Below are 16,529 nucleotides of genomic sequence, written 5' to 3'. Positions count from 1 at the left end.
CGTCATCTTTAAAGGCAGGATAATTGTGTCTATTGCACGCAGGATAAGCTAAGATCATGTATGTAAGGCACTCTGCACCCAGGGGGCCCGTGGCACTCATTAGTTCTCACATTCCTTCTTTCACTTCTGGATCAGTAAAACACCCTTCCCAGCTGCACACCTGTCCCCTGTCTCTCTGTGCTCCAGCACAGCATAGTCACCACCAGTGATCCTCAACCAACGCTTTGAACCTGCCATTCCACGGATTAAAAAAAAAAAGAGACGCTGTCAAATCCTTGCCTTTGCTTGTAGGATCAGGCATATATTCTTACCGGAGCACACAGGCCCTGCCTAGCCTGCCTCTTCAGCCCCTCTCCTATTCTTCCCATAAAAAGCCTGGACTTCATCCAAGTTTACTTAGGGACATATGCAGATACACAAGCTGCAGCGCTGTCACCTTGAATGCTCTTGCTTTTCCTCTAACTCTTCAAATTCTACCAGTTCCTTTAAAGTCCAGCTTATTCACTAGCTGCATTCTAAATCATTAGCATGTATACCTTGCTTGGAGTGGTAGCAGTCCCTTTGGAAATATGGCATGTATTGTCCATGTCGTTAATTTAGCAGATTCTCTTTTATAGCCAGATATTTTTCAGGTCCTTAATGTGTTAAGCGGCTGTGGTAGGTGTCTTAAATAGCCCTGGAGTTTTGCATGTGTGAAAGTCTCTTTTCTCCAATTACATGACAAGTTTCTCAAGGGCAGGAACCAGTTATTAAATGTGTTTCTATCATCCAAAGGGTGTATGAAGTAGGGTCCTCTAGAGGGAAGAAAAAAACAGTATGCTCTTTGAAACAGGATGTACTTGGGTTTTGAGTACATTGGTTATATTTAATTAAAATGGTAATTAAAGTGGTTTATATGAAAGAACGAATAAATACATAGATTTTCTCACCTCTTCCTTCTTAGGGATGAAATGTATAGGTCAATTATAAAAGGGTAAGGATCCGTTCCTTGCTAGTTCCTAGTTCATCACCTTCCCTTCCAGACGAGAACAAACAGACTCAGAAGGAAAACAAAAACGCAGATGGCGATTCATATCAGTAAAGTTTTGACAAGCTGGTGTGTTTGCCACCTTTGTTGGCTCCCAGTACTGTATAAGGTCATCTGAGCAATAGACTCTAAACACAATCGAAACAGAGGAGATGGGGAATTTCCAGCCTGACTGCTCATAAATCTATTCTTTCTTGGCCTCACTTTGAAGTTCTGCAACAATAGGGCTGATGAAGGGATCCTTTCACGCTCCCCAGGCCTCAGGCAACGTATACCACACACCTCCCACATTCTGAGCCTTTTCAGAATCTGCCTAAGAAAAGCAAACACACACATGCCCCTCGAGTTCTCCATAACTGTGTGGGCCTTTCATTTCACAGCCCTCTTAAAAATGTTATTTGTGAAGCTTAAAATATGTGAGCTTGCAGGGGGAGGAGACAAGTATTCCGGAGAAAATAACACACCAGGATAAGCCACATCACATTGTTTCTTCTGGGACACATTTTGTTCTGGGAAAATGTCCTAATAGCCTCTGATTTCATTGTTACTGCATATCACAGCACTGTGCCTGGGAAAATACAAGGACATTTCATATGATGGTATTGTAGAGAAATAATAGCTCTTCAGTACCATAAGCAACAGACTAGCATGCAACATCTATTAGAAATGGTGAGCATTGAATACCTAATCCACCCCATAGCTCTGAGTACAGGATCTGTTTCATGGTAGGGGAGAGAGGGATTTCACAAACCAAGGTGTGATACAAATTTTAGCACAATGGCAGCTACTTTTTTCATCTGGAGTAAAACAGAGAAGTACAGCTTGCTCAAGAGACAGTATTATGTAATATAGAAGGCACAGGCTTGAGTCTCAAAGACCAGATGTTGGTAGAGATGATGTATAGGTTCTACACCTTTGGGTGAGTCACATAGCATCTCTGTGTTTCAGTTTTCTAATTTTTAAAATAGATATACTTTCATGTGGCTTTTCTTTCTTCTTTTGGTGAAGATTAGAAATAATGTATGTACAGCTCCTGAAATTTACTAAACAATTACTGGTCATTATCATTGTTGTCATAACCATGATGAAAGTGATTAGAAAATGTGCAACATTATACTGAACAGCTACCACCACATCTCTTCTTCACCAGCATTAAACCATCTACCCTCACACACAGGGAGAGCGAGAATAATCTCTGACACTTTCCCGACTACTGAAGACACTTTGGTTTTCCCTGAAGTTTGCTGATAAGATAAAGGCAAAGGATGTGAACCATATGAGCTGCTAGGATTTACATGCCAACTGAGTTCCAGAGCTCCTAAAGAAACCCAGTTCCTTACTTCATAGGCAATTTTTTTTTTTAATCTACCCATGCAGTACTCTATAACCAAAATGCCAGACTCTTGGCCAGCCATCAGAAATTCAAATTTGTTCCTTCATTTGTATATTATTAATAGTTTTCTGTTGGTGCCATAAAAAATTACCACTAACTTCGTGGCTTAAAACAACACAAATTTTTATCATACAGCCGTTTCAGTCAGAAGTCTGACACTGTCTCACTGGGCTAAAATCAAAGTGTTAGGAGGAATGCATTCCTTCTGGAGGCTCTAAGGGAGAATCCATTTCCTTGCCTTTAAGAGTCTCTAAAAGCCCCTCAGATCTTTTGATTCATGGTCCTTTTCCTCTGTCTTCAAAACCAATGACACTACATCTCTCTGACCCTAATCCTATCATCACAGTTGTTTCCTCCTCTTCTGCTTTCACGGACCCTTGTGATCACATTGGACTCACCTGGATAATCCAGGATAATCTCCTTATTTTAAAGTCAGATGATTAGCAACCTTAAATGCATCAGCTACCTTACTTCCCTTTTGCATGCAAGATTGCATATTCCCAGGTTCCAAGGATCAGGATGTGGACATCTTTGGGGCAGCAATGATTCTGCTTACCATAGTTTGGCTTTAGATCTTTTCCCAATATTTTCCCAAGAATATAAACAACTTCAAAGAACCAAGTTTGCCATCAGTGAGAAGGCAACCTAAACATGTATTGAGTGTCTGTGTATCAGTCACTTTACATTTATTAACTCATGTAAACCTCAGGACAATGCCCTTTGGTGGCTAGCAGAGGGACCTGCTTGCTTCCTCCTTCATGTTTCCATAATAGAAAATATTACATTCCTGTCAACCCGAAATAATTGAAAGGATCAGAATCCAATTTTTCAAAGAGTTTGTTCAAGCACAGAGTTTGGGGATGGCCACTGGAAACACAGACCCCAAATGAATGGATCGGTGCTCCAAAGTGGAAGAGCTGAGGCTTCACTGATACAGGCGGATGCAAAGAAGGTTAGCAGGCTTAAACGTGTTCCACAGAATGCTGGTTTATAATTTGCAGCAATTTGGCTATAATTTTTTTCTTTTTCAGGAAAGGTATATTTAACACTCCATCTTGAGCGATTGGGTAGTCATAAGGTCTTTTGCCATCTGCTCTGGGTCACGTACAAAAAGTTGATCTACAACAAAGTGTCAGTAACTAGGAGGGAAGGCGTCTTATCTTTGGTGCCATTTAGTCTTTCATAACATTTTACAGGGCAAGAAAAATAAGAAAGAGGGTTAATCTATAATCAGAGAAGCAAAAGTTGCAGAGGCTTGCTATGTGACTCAAGTCTCTCAATCACATCTCATTTAAAGCTCAAAATAATTTTAAATTCCAACAGCTTCAATTTGAATGATTTTCACACTCTTATTATAATATTTCCTATTATTGATTCTTATTGCATCACATATAAATTCTGAGTTGCTAGAAACAAAAGAAAATTCTATAAGAGAACAAATCAGAGAGTGTATGACTGAGGAGGTAAAAAATATTTTTGGCAATATGATGTATCACCTCTTACATTTACTGATCGATATATATTTACCACTCCCTGTGCTAAATATTTATTACTTATGAATTACATTATTTAATTCTTATAAAAACCCTATGTAATAGTATTACTTGTATATTAAATAGAAAAAAAAACAGATTTCAGAAGTTAGGGAAACCATTTAAGAACACACACTAGTGATAGGTAGGGCTGTCACTTAGACCCAGTTTGGCTGGCTTGAAAACACATGTATCAAACCATGACCCAAATTGTCTCCAATATGGTGGGTCATAGGACATCTAGTGAGGAATAAAGCTTGAAAGAATTCTAAACTGAATTTAAAACAACGTCATTAAGGCACATCAGAATCTGTGTATAGCCTCCAATGCTGATTTTTTTGGAAGGAGAGAGCACTCATTTGAAAAGGTAAGCATCTGATGTTTACTGAGAAAATCCAGAGGCCCTTACCCAGCCTAGTGGGAGAGGTATAAATTTGGGAAGAATTGGGGACTGAACAACCAGGAGAAGGTGGAGGGAGATGTGTTTCAGCCAGAGAACAGCATTTACAAAGGTACAGAGATGTCAACCTCCATAGACCATGCAAGGAACAGTAATGTTAGTACTAACGGAACATAAAGTGTGAGAAAGAAATGAAATAGAACAGGTAAACAGAGACCGGAACATTTAGGTCTTTGTATGACATACTAGGATTTTGACAATTCTGAGCAGAGAATTAACCTGACCAGCTCTGTAGTTAAAAAGAATGTCTGGTGATTGCAATTGAGGGGGGTGTGTTGGGGCTAGGCATTGGGCAGGGACCTGTCAGGCTAAAGCAAGTGCCTAGAGAAGAAATGTGAAGGTTTTTAGCTAAGGTTAGTGATGGGAAGAAGGGACCAAATTAGGAAGCGTTCAGGGAATTTTAGAATCTCAGCCCCTGAGTCAGGTTGACCTCCTCCTGAGACCACGGGGCTGTGCCTTTCCTTCCCTGGATAAAAGGAACTTCTGTGAGCAGGTTGGTGCCTGGGGTGAGGCACAAGGAGGTGACTTCAGAAGTTCCCTTTTTCTCTGAGATTTGAACTGAATTTCTTTGAAGTGCCAAGCCTCCTCCAAAGAGGTTTTATTTAGAGCCTGTCTTCTCCTTTGCAGTGGTCCTCAGCCTTTCTGGAGGAGATTATATTTTCCCACTGAAGTCCGTGAGAGTTATGTCAGGTCCATGGTAGAAATTTTGGGTAACATTTTCATTCTCACACCAGATTACCACAATTCGCACTGTTTCTCGCTTGTTTATTCAGGAAGAAAACTCCTTGGACTTCCCTGTTTTAAGCGGGGGAAGAGAAGGCCTACAAGGACCTACCTTAAGTACATTTTCACATTACCTTGCTAATGGTTTGGTGGAGCGTCACAAATGGGCAAAGATTTACCGGGAACAAAAACACTAGCTTTTCCCTTATTCAGTTAAGTAATAGTGCAGACTTACCATTTCAAAACTTCTCTGAACATTCCTTTATTTAATCACTGCCTAATTGTACCATATGTATTTGTAGAATGACTTATACAATGAACAAATGTGTTTTGGGTCCTTCTATGAATCAAACTTTAGCAGTTTCATGGCTATACTATGCAAGTGACTCAATCTCTTCAGTTCTTTCTCTACAGAGCATGTTTGCTCATGCAGCTAGCATAATGTCAGGCTGAAACGATTAACCAGCAATGCACTGAAAACTACAACATTGGGCAGGTGAAGTTTAGAAGAGAAAGTCTGATTTAAATATTATTGTACAGGGAGGGTCACAGTGTCAATTTTCAGGGTCATGGCCCAAACAATTCATTTCTATGCCAAAGAAGAATACCCCCCACCAAACACACACACACATACACACACACACACACACACATACACCCCGTTAGGCACAGAAGACATAAGCAGCAAGTTGTAGTGCAGAGCATTCAAAGAAGAGATGGGGAGCTGAGGGACTTTGCAAATGGTGAGACTTTATTCCCAACGTAATAAAAAGAGACAAAACTACATAATTCTCATTGAAAAGAATAAAAATAAGATGAATAGCAGCTTGCATATATTGAGAGCTTTCTATATGCCAAGCACCATGCTAAATGTTCCTCCTAAAATGATCTCATTTTTAATCCTCACAATATTAAAAGTAATTATTATTTGTTTTTCAATTTTACAGATGAGAAAACTGAAGCTTAGAGAGGTCATATACTTGTCCCATGTTGCATAGCTAATATGCTAGTAATCAAGTTAGGTGCTCAGCTGTTCAACTCTAGAGATCTACGCTCAATCGTTTCCTATACTGTGAAACGTTAGCCATGTTCTTGACTATGTAAAGTAAGCTGACAAGGCTAAACATTTTCTTCGAATGACCCAAGAAAGTGAAAATAAGTGTGCACAGACCAATGCAGAGTAGGAACAATAAGGAACACATGTATAAGAATCAGAAAAATTAAACAATACCAAAAATGAAGTAAAAAAGAATTTTCATAGTTTTTTATCCATTCCTTAATAAAGAGCTATTTAGAAATTGATAACAAAATATTACTTTGTAATAGGTTTGTGTATCTATGGGGTATCTGAATGCGCAGCAAGATCAATTTTTTAAACAAGACATGAAACCAGATGTAGAAGCTTTTCTCTTTAAATATTTTGGGGCTGAGTGCACAGATAGTAAGGCAAGAGAATGTTCCATTTAATATCTTAACATCAATGGAGACTTTTGGGGTAAGAAGAAAAGATAAAATTTCCTAAGAATTTGCAGGTTTGCCAGGCTAACAACAGATGAGAAGAGGCAACAGCCTTTGCTTTGCAGAGCACATTGATGAACCATTTACAGAATTGGAAAGCTAAATTTATCTATGTTAAAAAATAAAAACAGTGAAACTGAGCTGCAAGGGGTTTTTGAAGAGGAGTGAAGGGCCTGAGTATGGCTGGGTGATGCTGGTGAGAAAAGCAGTGGTGGGAAGGATTTCAAGAGGTAAGATGCCAGAAAGACAGGCATCTCACATATGACCAACTAGGATAAAATATACAATATATAGTGAAAGGCAACTTGGATTTTTATTCTACTTTAGTATTGTTTACAATGAACTCTAGCTACTGCATTCTTCCTGTAATTATATTTACATATTTACTTTTGATGCTATGGCTAATACTCAATTTTACGTTGTTTGCACTGTTACAAAATAAAACCCAATCGCTGCCCTCAATTCTTTGTTAAAGTCTGTTTTATACACACAAATACCTTTAAAAAAAGAAACCATAGAGCAGGGATTGCATTGCATTCCATTCCTGGGCGAGTGAGGAGAGAACAAGCATGGGATATGAGAGTTTACTGCAAGAAACATGGATCAATTTTACATAAATCTCAAAGGACAGATGACCGCAGGGAAGATCCATCGTCATGTTAATTATAATTAAAATATCTGGTTTGCAGATAAAACTTCATAAGCACCAAGCAATCCCCTTGTCATATTTTTAAAGTCCTAAGCAAAGATGGAACCTTTCAGAAATTATTTTATGCAACTATTTGGAAGGCAAGTTACTTAGAACGGGGAATAAGAGAAACATTCTTGAAGTCAGACAGCCCGGGATTGGGAACTGAGGTCTTCCAGTGGCTGACCTGGTAACCTGGCGCATGCTATTGAACTTCTCTAAACATCACTTTCCTCATTGGCAAAATTAGGTTAACAGCACTTCTCTTACAAGTTTTTTGTGGGATTGAAGTGACGTAAGAATGTAAATTGCTTACTTTAGAACCAAATATATCGAAGGCAGTAATTCTAGAGAAGGGCAGCAGGGCAAAATCTGACAGATAGATTTAGAAAAACCAAATTAGTAGTCCCCAGAGCAGAAAGCACCCCAAGCTAGCGGGTGCAGCCAAGTAGCTAACATTCAAAAGGGCACAAAGGACATCAGGTATGTGAGAGTGTTTTTTCCATTCTAAAATATTGTTATTTTTAATGTTGCTCTTTTCCCAATAATACTGAGCTAGACTATAAATTTCTTGAGACCTCAAGCCATATCTGTTGTTTGCCATGAAATATATAGCCAGAATTATTAACTGCACCAAAGTATTGTTTTTTAATTGAATAAAACTAAAAAACAAATATCTTCAGTGGACAATGGTGGATGATTTTAAAGTCTCTTTCTGGAACTCTAAAAGACCTGAATAAAAAACAGCAATGAAATCAAATTATAAGGCATTTAGAGAAATATCAGCCTTACAGAAGAGAAAAAATATATGAGAATGTGTTTTCTGGAGGAATCGCCCTTCTTTGTAGAGGACGATGAATGAAGTGACTTTGGGCAGATCGGGTAACCTGACCCGAAGGGAGCAGTCCCAGGATGTAAGGGTACACTAATGAGCCTGTGGTCGCATCGGCACAGCATCACACATCACGGGGATGTCATGGGTCGTGAAATACAGGCACTTGCGATTCCCTCCTGGGTTGCATTTCTCTTGAATTATTTACCACCAGATTTCCTGACAGTGGGAATAGACTAACAGTGTGGTTTTTGTGTGGGAGTGGGGGTCGTCAAACTGTAATTAATACATCTCTAGGAGATTAGTGGGGTCAGACAGAGCCAGGGTCCATAAATTACTACAATTAGTGCCTTTATGGCATCGTGCAAGTTTCATGGCATGAGGAACCACATTTCCAGAAAGAACAGGGAGTGGAAAACACTTTGGAATAGATTGCCTCTAATTCCTGTAAGGTGGCATTTCTTTCAGGCTACATCAGGTCCACTCGCTAGGGTGAATACTACTCATTGGGGAAATGGATGACAGAATCTTAATGCAGGCAAAAGTGAGATACCTTTTCATCAAGAAATGTGTTTTGTCCCCACAAACCATACATTCAGAAAACAGCTACATGAGAAGTAATTATGATTTGAATGTGTAGGCTCAATAACTCACAACTTTTCAAAGATTCTCCATCGTCTTTGGGATGGAGTCCAAACTCCACAGCATAAGGGGGCACGCAGGCTCTTCAGTAAGCTGGCTTCTGCCTTCTGTAGCTACATCTCACAGCCTCTTCACTTAGATATTGTACTCTGGGTCATACCAAACTATTTGTACTTCCCAAAACACATCGTGTTTTAGGTTTGGGGCTGTTTTTCTTCCTGTCTCCTCTGCCAGGAATTCTTTCTTTCCCTTTCTGCAAATGATTCAGCTAGAATATCGTCTACTCTACATGACTGCTCACTCCCTCCTATGTGCCACTAGTTTTCTGTTAACTCACCTCTGATAACCCCCCAGTCCCCTTCACTGCCACTGCGAGTGCACTTGTATGTCTCTCTGACTAGGCCGTGAGCTCCTTTAGGGCAAGGACAATGTTTCATTCTCCCGTTTTTCCCAAATCCTACCAGAGGACAAGAACATGGTAGGTGCTCTGACAATGAGGTCAGATGAAGACAGAGATGACACAAATCCCAGCAATCCTTGAAATACTGCATATCAAATAAAACATATATGAATTCCAATGTAGATGTGAAAACATAGGATTGATTTTGCCATAAGACGAAATGCATAGGCGCTATAGAAATGGTAGTCTTGTCCTATAGGATTTGAACTGGCCATGCTACCTGAGAAATGTGCAAGGTATTATATATAAAATCAGTTACACATTGATGAGTAACTTGTTCCTTCCACTTGGAATTTTCTCACTTTTCATGTCCAAATTTCATCCTTAAGTTAAGGTCCAGTTCACCTACCAGCTCTCCCATGAGATTTTTAAATGTTAGCTTCAAGAGGACCTCATCTCACCTCTCTCCAAGTTCATACAGTACTTTAATTGCTTTTTTCATGTGGCATTTATAATTATCTCTCTTACATTGTCATTTTTCATGCAATTTTTTATGTAATTTAAGTAAATTATTAATACTGGTGTCTCCCACTAAATTAGAACATATTTAAAAGGTTTGTTCTGGTTATCTATTGCTGGATCTGGTTACTGTTATAACAAATAACCCCCAAATAGTTATTTACTACAACAACAACCATTTATCTCTCATAATTTATGGGATCGGGAATTCGAGAATCTCCTAGTAGGGCAATACTGTCTTGGAGTTTCCGTAATCATAGGCAGATAATGGCTGGAGCCAGGACAGTGGAAGGCAGCTGAGGGCTGACTGGGCATCTCTTTTCTTCACACGATGTCTGTGCCTCTCCACATGTTTTCTCCACATGAGTTAGTTTGGGCTTCCTCACAAGATGGCAGCCTTAGACTTCTTAAATGGTAGCTCAAGCCTCCTAAAACAAGTGTCCCGAGTAAGGCAGACGCTATATTGCCTTTTATGACCTGGCCTCAGAAGTCATAGTTGCTGTACTCTATCAGTTAAGTCAGTTAAAAGAGCCTGACTATGTTTAAGAGGAGAAGCAAAAGTTCTGGAAAAGCATGTGGGATAGGAAATATTTCTGCAGTTGTTTTTGGAATGTACATTCTGTCTCACACATAATTTTTATCTTACCCCCTAGCACTGGTTCTATGTGCTTGGCCTTGAACTCAGTAAATATTTTTTGAATGGACAAATTAATGGTTATTGAATTACAATAATAACACCATCTGGTACTAAATATTTGAGCCAAAATACTTCCCTTATCTAATCCTCAGCTACTAGTCAGCTTTTTGTCCAAAAGAGGGAAAAAAGCAGAAGATACATTTTTTATTGACCCTAACTATTAGAAAGAATTGAGTATATAATATTACTGCTCCCAAAAAAGAGCAAAGTCAGCTCAAGCAAATGTCAACCTTAATTATTCCCATAGTTTATTTGAGTAGCTATTCAAAATATCAAATTATTTTTTCCCTGATTTTCCTAAAAGGAGAATATTTTAAATTATGGATCTAGTATTTATTCAGTTGATAGAAGGGTCTAGGAATTTTAGCAACTTTTTTATTATTTACAGTGAGAATTTCTATAGCCCAAGTATTAATATTTGTATATGTATGTTTGTGCATTTACATACATATATCTCTCAAATATTAGCATGATGACATACATACAATATATAAATATTGTATATGTATATGTATATATATACGATACTATATATATTCATGGCTAGCATTTTTTAATTTTCCCTTCTGGCAAGGGTGAAGTTCACTGAGTTCAAGAATGTTCAGCACAGCTATTCTATATTTTGAACACATATTTGTATGGTGTGATATGTTGGTATGTGTGCATGTGTGTGTAATTTTGGATTCAAAGAAGCATTAAAACAGAAGGCCTACCTATATGAGCAGAAAACCAAAAGTAGCAAGCTCTTGTGTCATATGTTTACAACTTCTCTGACCAATGTCAGCAGTTAGAGTAACTTACTACCCTTTACTGGAAATTATACTAAAATGTTGTCTCCTCTCGTAAACTATCAGTCTCTTCAGTGCAGGAATTATATCTGATGCTGCGCCAGGGTAGCTCAGGGTCAGGCTGACCGAATGAGCGTGATTCAAGGCAGCAGCAGGAAAGCCCCACTTGGTGCCTGGAAGGACCAGCTTCAAAACCCAGTCGCAGGTTACTGACAGGTTCTAACACGCAGTTGACAATTAGCTTTGGGATAGAAGGTAAAAGAAAACACTGTATTACATTGTCTGAGTGTTTACCCCTTATGTTGTTTTCTACAATGGATATCTTGAAGTAGGTATGTAAAATTTAAGGTGCAAATATCCATAACTGCACAACCTGTTCCAGAAGATTCCAGTTCTAAGAGCAAGTAAAGACGAAGTACCCCGTAGGATAATGCAACATGACAGCAAACTCAAGTTCAGTCTTCAAATTGGTAAAACTATCTAGCATCTTCCACTTTACAAGATAATTAGAAAGACAAAAATAGATAATGTCTATTAAAGCACTTTAAATGTCGATGACTACAATCTAAATGTAAAAGTTTGTCACAAAAGATTACAGTTTATAGTTGTCCTATACCAATTTTAGGTGTTTCTGGCTCATTCAAGGACCTCCAAAATCAGACCCAAATCTACCTATTTTTATTTCCATTCTCTCACAGCTTAGGCTCTAATGCCAACTAAGCCAAATGAATTGTTTCCTCCCACTTACACCAAGCTCATTTCCAAAGCCATATTTACTCCTTTCCCCCATCTTCACCCCCCAGCTTTCATATTTGATATTTTCTCCCATCTTTCCTATACTAATGAAAATTTGATCAATTTTACCAATGTGTTAAGTCCGAGGTACAGTCTCACTTCCTCCAATGTATCCTCCCCTTGTATACAATGCGTTGTATAAATAAGTGATGCAGTATAAAAATAACTAAGTACAAGAAAATGTGGGGTTAATTCCACTGAGGTAAGTTACTAGTTTAGAGTTCTTGGTCAAAACCCTTAGTCTCCCTCATGTAAAAGAGGACTAAGTATATTCGCTCAGAGGGTCTGATGAAACAAGAACAGTCAGGGAGTCAGTCAATTAACCTCAGGAACTGTACCAAGAACTGCAGGAGGAGATAAATGAATATGACAATGCTACTACCCTCAAAGAGATCCGAGTCTTATAAGAGAGACAGATCATTAAACTGACAATAATTCCACTGAATCTTGGGTGCATCAGCCTCTAAGAGGACAGAATGGACTGTCAGATATTTTTAGCAAAAATATTTATCTTAATTATAAGGCAGATCTACACACCTGTCAGTAAGGAATGTTTGGATGAATGTGGAAAGTCTGAGTTCGCTGCCATAGGTTAAATACCTGCAGTGAAAGCAATGCAAAAGCATACGAAAAGCTCCTTCAACTCAGCACAGCACGTTGCTGTGCTCCACGGCCCTGGACATACCTCCGCAGGTGACGTGCTGCAGATTCTGAAGGAAGAAGTGGAGGGAGGTCAGATCCTGTGTCTGCTGGGTGATAGGCACAGTAATCACGTCCACTTCCCATCAGGGGAAAGTGGAAGCAGACTGAGCAATTTGCCTTATTTTAATGCAAGCAGATGGCGAGGTCATGAGCATGCGTTTAAGGCATTAGAGCACTGCCTCTTCAAATTAAGGACTCCTGAGAATTGAAAGAGTTCTGAGAAACCCCCGATAGCTCCCAAGATTGTATGTTCTCTTTGAGTGATCAGGCATCTAAATCCCCTAACCATTAAACCACAAGGAATATAGGAGGGCATGGCTCATTGCTTTAATGAAATGCAGGTATTCGAATTCATGATAAGGTGGTGAGACAGACCCAACCAGAGACAGCAAGAATTTCCTACTGAGCTGCCCTCCACTTAATGTAACCACAGGCTTCGATGAATCACAAAACTATCTGGTAGAAATAAAATAACAATGTCTAAAAAGGCTTTCAAGTGTGAATGGGTTTGAGTCATGTTTCAAAGTTTTTGGGCTTATGCTTGAAAGCGTAAATATCCTCATACGTTGGAATGATTAAGCATCTACCCTAAAAATGCAACTTAGTTTTAAAAGGAATTAATTGACCTAAAATCTCATGAAGCCTGTGCCAATATAGATATTTTAATCACATGAGCCACTATGGAACAAAGCAAGAAGAAATTAAAAAGAAAGAAGGAAGGGAGGAAAGGGAAGGAAAGAGAAGGGGTATGGGGGAAACAGAGAGAAAAAATAAACTGCACCCTTGTTTGGACTACAGAAAGCATTATTTACTTAGTTACAGCAAATGTTTTATACTGTGGTACTTTTTATAATAGTAACCTAAAAAAAAATAGGAGGCATCTGAGATTTTTACACTAAATCATAGGGTTTTACAAGTTTTATATAAGATTGGCAATTTGGGACTAACATAAAAAAGATGTTAGACCTGAAAAGGCACAAAAATCAGTTTAAATTATTCAGAAGCAAAAATAATCTTCTATATGAGTCGTATCACAATTAAATTCTGTTCTAATTCAAATGATTATTATCACAATCTTACCATCTGGAAAAAGAAAACATGTTCTTTATAAAAAAGTTTACCATGAAATTGAGAGTTCTATAGAAAATAGTGGTTACTTTCTTAATTTAAAGTTTCAGATCAATAGCATGATTTCCATAGAAAAAATCATCCTTAATCTTAAAATAATTAAACTCATTGGATGGGTTAAAATATCCCAGAGTTTAAGACTGATCAGTAAAAGAAGGTGGGTATTCTCGATTCCTCATGAAAGCATCCTTGAGCAGGATACAGAACCCCTGCAGGAGAGAGAGACCACACCCTGCCTTAAAAGGGTCTGGGCCTCAACCACGGAGCCCTGGATGGAAGGGAGGAAGGAGCAGCTTCTAGTTGGCAGGACTAAAGCAGACTATGCCCAGATCATGAAAACTTCAAACATCAATTCAAAATATTTTCAAGGATGATGTTCTAATAGGTAGAGCCTGACACATACAAGAACCTTAGCACCAAAAGGCAACTGTAAAAAGCAGGCAGGGGTTTGAGCTGATAAAGAGTGTTTCCTCCTATGTGCAGTGACATATGGGGATCTGGATCCAGTGTTCTGCAAGAGGAAGTCTGCATGAACTCAGAAGGGTTTTGAGTCCAGCCAAGCAGCCCCAGGACCTGAGCAGAACTCTTACCTCAATCAGAACAAGTAAAGGTGTCCCTTGGGAAAAATAAGGTGGTGCCCAAGAATTATAGATATATTAGGAAAAGAAGAGAGGCTCTAACTCTATGCAGTTATCATATTCTTTAGAGAAAGAGGTAAAAAAGTAGAGATAAAGGAAGCCAGAGAAAGGATACAAGAAAGTGGAGGAAGACAAGAGAGAAGAGGATACTAGACAGGGGAGAGAAGGGAAAGGACAGATCTTAGACATTCAAGACTTAAGTGCTCCTATAGCAGACACTGAAGGATTATGACTGGCAGTTTCTATGACATTCACATTCCCCACTTCACAGGTGAACCTGGCATAGTGAAGAGACCCGGAATTTGTCACGGGAGATGGAGTCTTTGCTCAAACACCAACAGGGTAGATACCATTGAACAAATCTCACTATCTCTCTATGCATCAGTTTTCTCTTCTGTAAAACTGGAATGAAAATATATCATCCACAGGCTTATTGTGAACATTAATATACACTATTTTTTGTATTGTATAAATATATTATTTGCTGAAGGAGGTGTCAAAAAATTTCTCTGTGTTAGTCCATTTGCTTTCTCTCTGCGGCCTTGTAAGGTAAGTGCTACTTGTTAAATTTTCATGACTTTCATGCAAGTGTTTTGTAAGCCTGGACTGTTACACCCATGGCCTTTATTATGCTACTTACACATCCATAATGGACATTGATGTTTTACTTCAGGGTACTTTCTAAAGCCTTGTTACCAAGGTGGTCATGAATGGGCAGCCAAGGAGCTGGGGTGAAGCCTCACAATTTGGGGGCTGGCTCTGGGATTAAATGCCAACACAGATGTAACCTTCAACTTGCCCTCTCCTGAAACCCCTCAGCCCATATGATACATGGAGACCTTCCTGCCAGAAGTGTATCTGATACAAGGGTCACCTTCACACATCCCAGGAGCCAGGGGTGCTGTGGAAGTCATTCTCAGATTCTTGGTTTCCTTAGTTAAGTGGTAGAAAGAAAGTAGCTGATAGTAAATCATGGTAATATACACACTTTCCACCTTCTAGCTGCCATGTAGTTAAAATTCTGGGTTTTATGTCCCAAATATCAATCATCTTGGTATGTTTATGAAGATCAACAAGTAAAAAGAAGGAATACTTTTTTTTTCACGTTTGCTTCACTTTACATGAAAACTTTAAAAATAACTGTTTCACTGATTTGACTTTTTGTTTTTCAAAGCAGTTGGACATTAGAGTTTTTTGTTCTCTTCTTGGACCTTGCAGAGAATACCACTTTAAATCTTAAGGCTTATTTGAAATCTTGCCTTCATGCTGTATAAATGGGAAACTGAGTGGGAGAGTGCCTTGCCCAAAGACAACAATTACCTACTGTCAGACTAGGATTGAGGATCCAAATCTCCAGTATTCATGAACCAGACCACACCTACTATGAGCTGTTTTAGAGCAGCAATAGATTCTCAATCTTGGCCGCTTGTTGGAACCACCTGGGGACTTTTTAAAATGCCGATATCCCAGCCACACCGTGTACCAAGTATATCAGAATCTCTGGGGTGGGACCCAGGCATGATTACTTCATATAACTCTTCAGCAGACATAGTTGAGAATCATTGTTCTAGAGCCATCCTTTCCCATGCCTATGGGATAATATTGAATTGTGTATTAATGTAAATAATAATGGCTCAATTTATGAAGCACTTACTCTGTGCTGGGGACTGTGTCAAGAACTTTCCCTGCTTTAGTTCATTTAGTTCCTCTCTGCAGCCTTATAAGGTAAGTGCTACTATTATTCCCATTTAGCAGCATGCTCATGCAGGTTCAATCCCCTGCTCAAGGTCATCTAGGTCTAAAGTGGCAGGGTCGAAAGTGAAACCCAGAGCTCTCATGGACTAAGCTATACAATGTCCCTAACTGATACTATCATGGTGCACTGGCAGGCTTCTGCAGCCAAGGCAGGAGTAGCCAAAATTTGCTGAGTGTGTATTTCTTAAGCGCTACCCATGACCGGATCAAAGTTCATTATAGATCAAGACAGCTGACCTTAAGATGTGAATCTTCCATCAGTGTGTGAGTATCTGGAACTTATAAATGATGT

Source organism: Propithecus coquereli, unplaced genomic scaffold (genome assembly GCF_000956105.1).
Source record: "Propithecus coquereli isolate 6110/MARCELLA unplaced genomic scaffold, Pcoq_1.0 Scaffold41, whole genome shotgun sequence".
Classification (NCBI taxonomy): Eukaryota; Metazoa; Chordata; class Mammalia; order Primates; family Indriidae; genus Propithecus; species Propithecus coquereli.
This window is presented reverse-complemented; position numbering follows the sequence as displayed.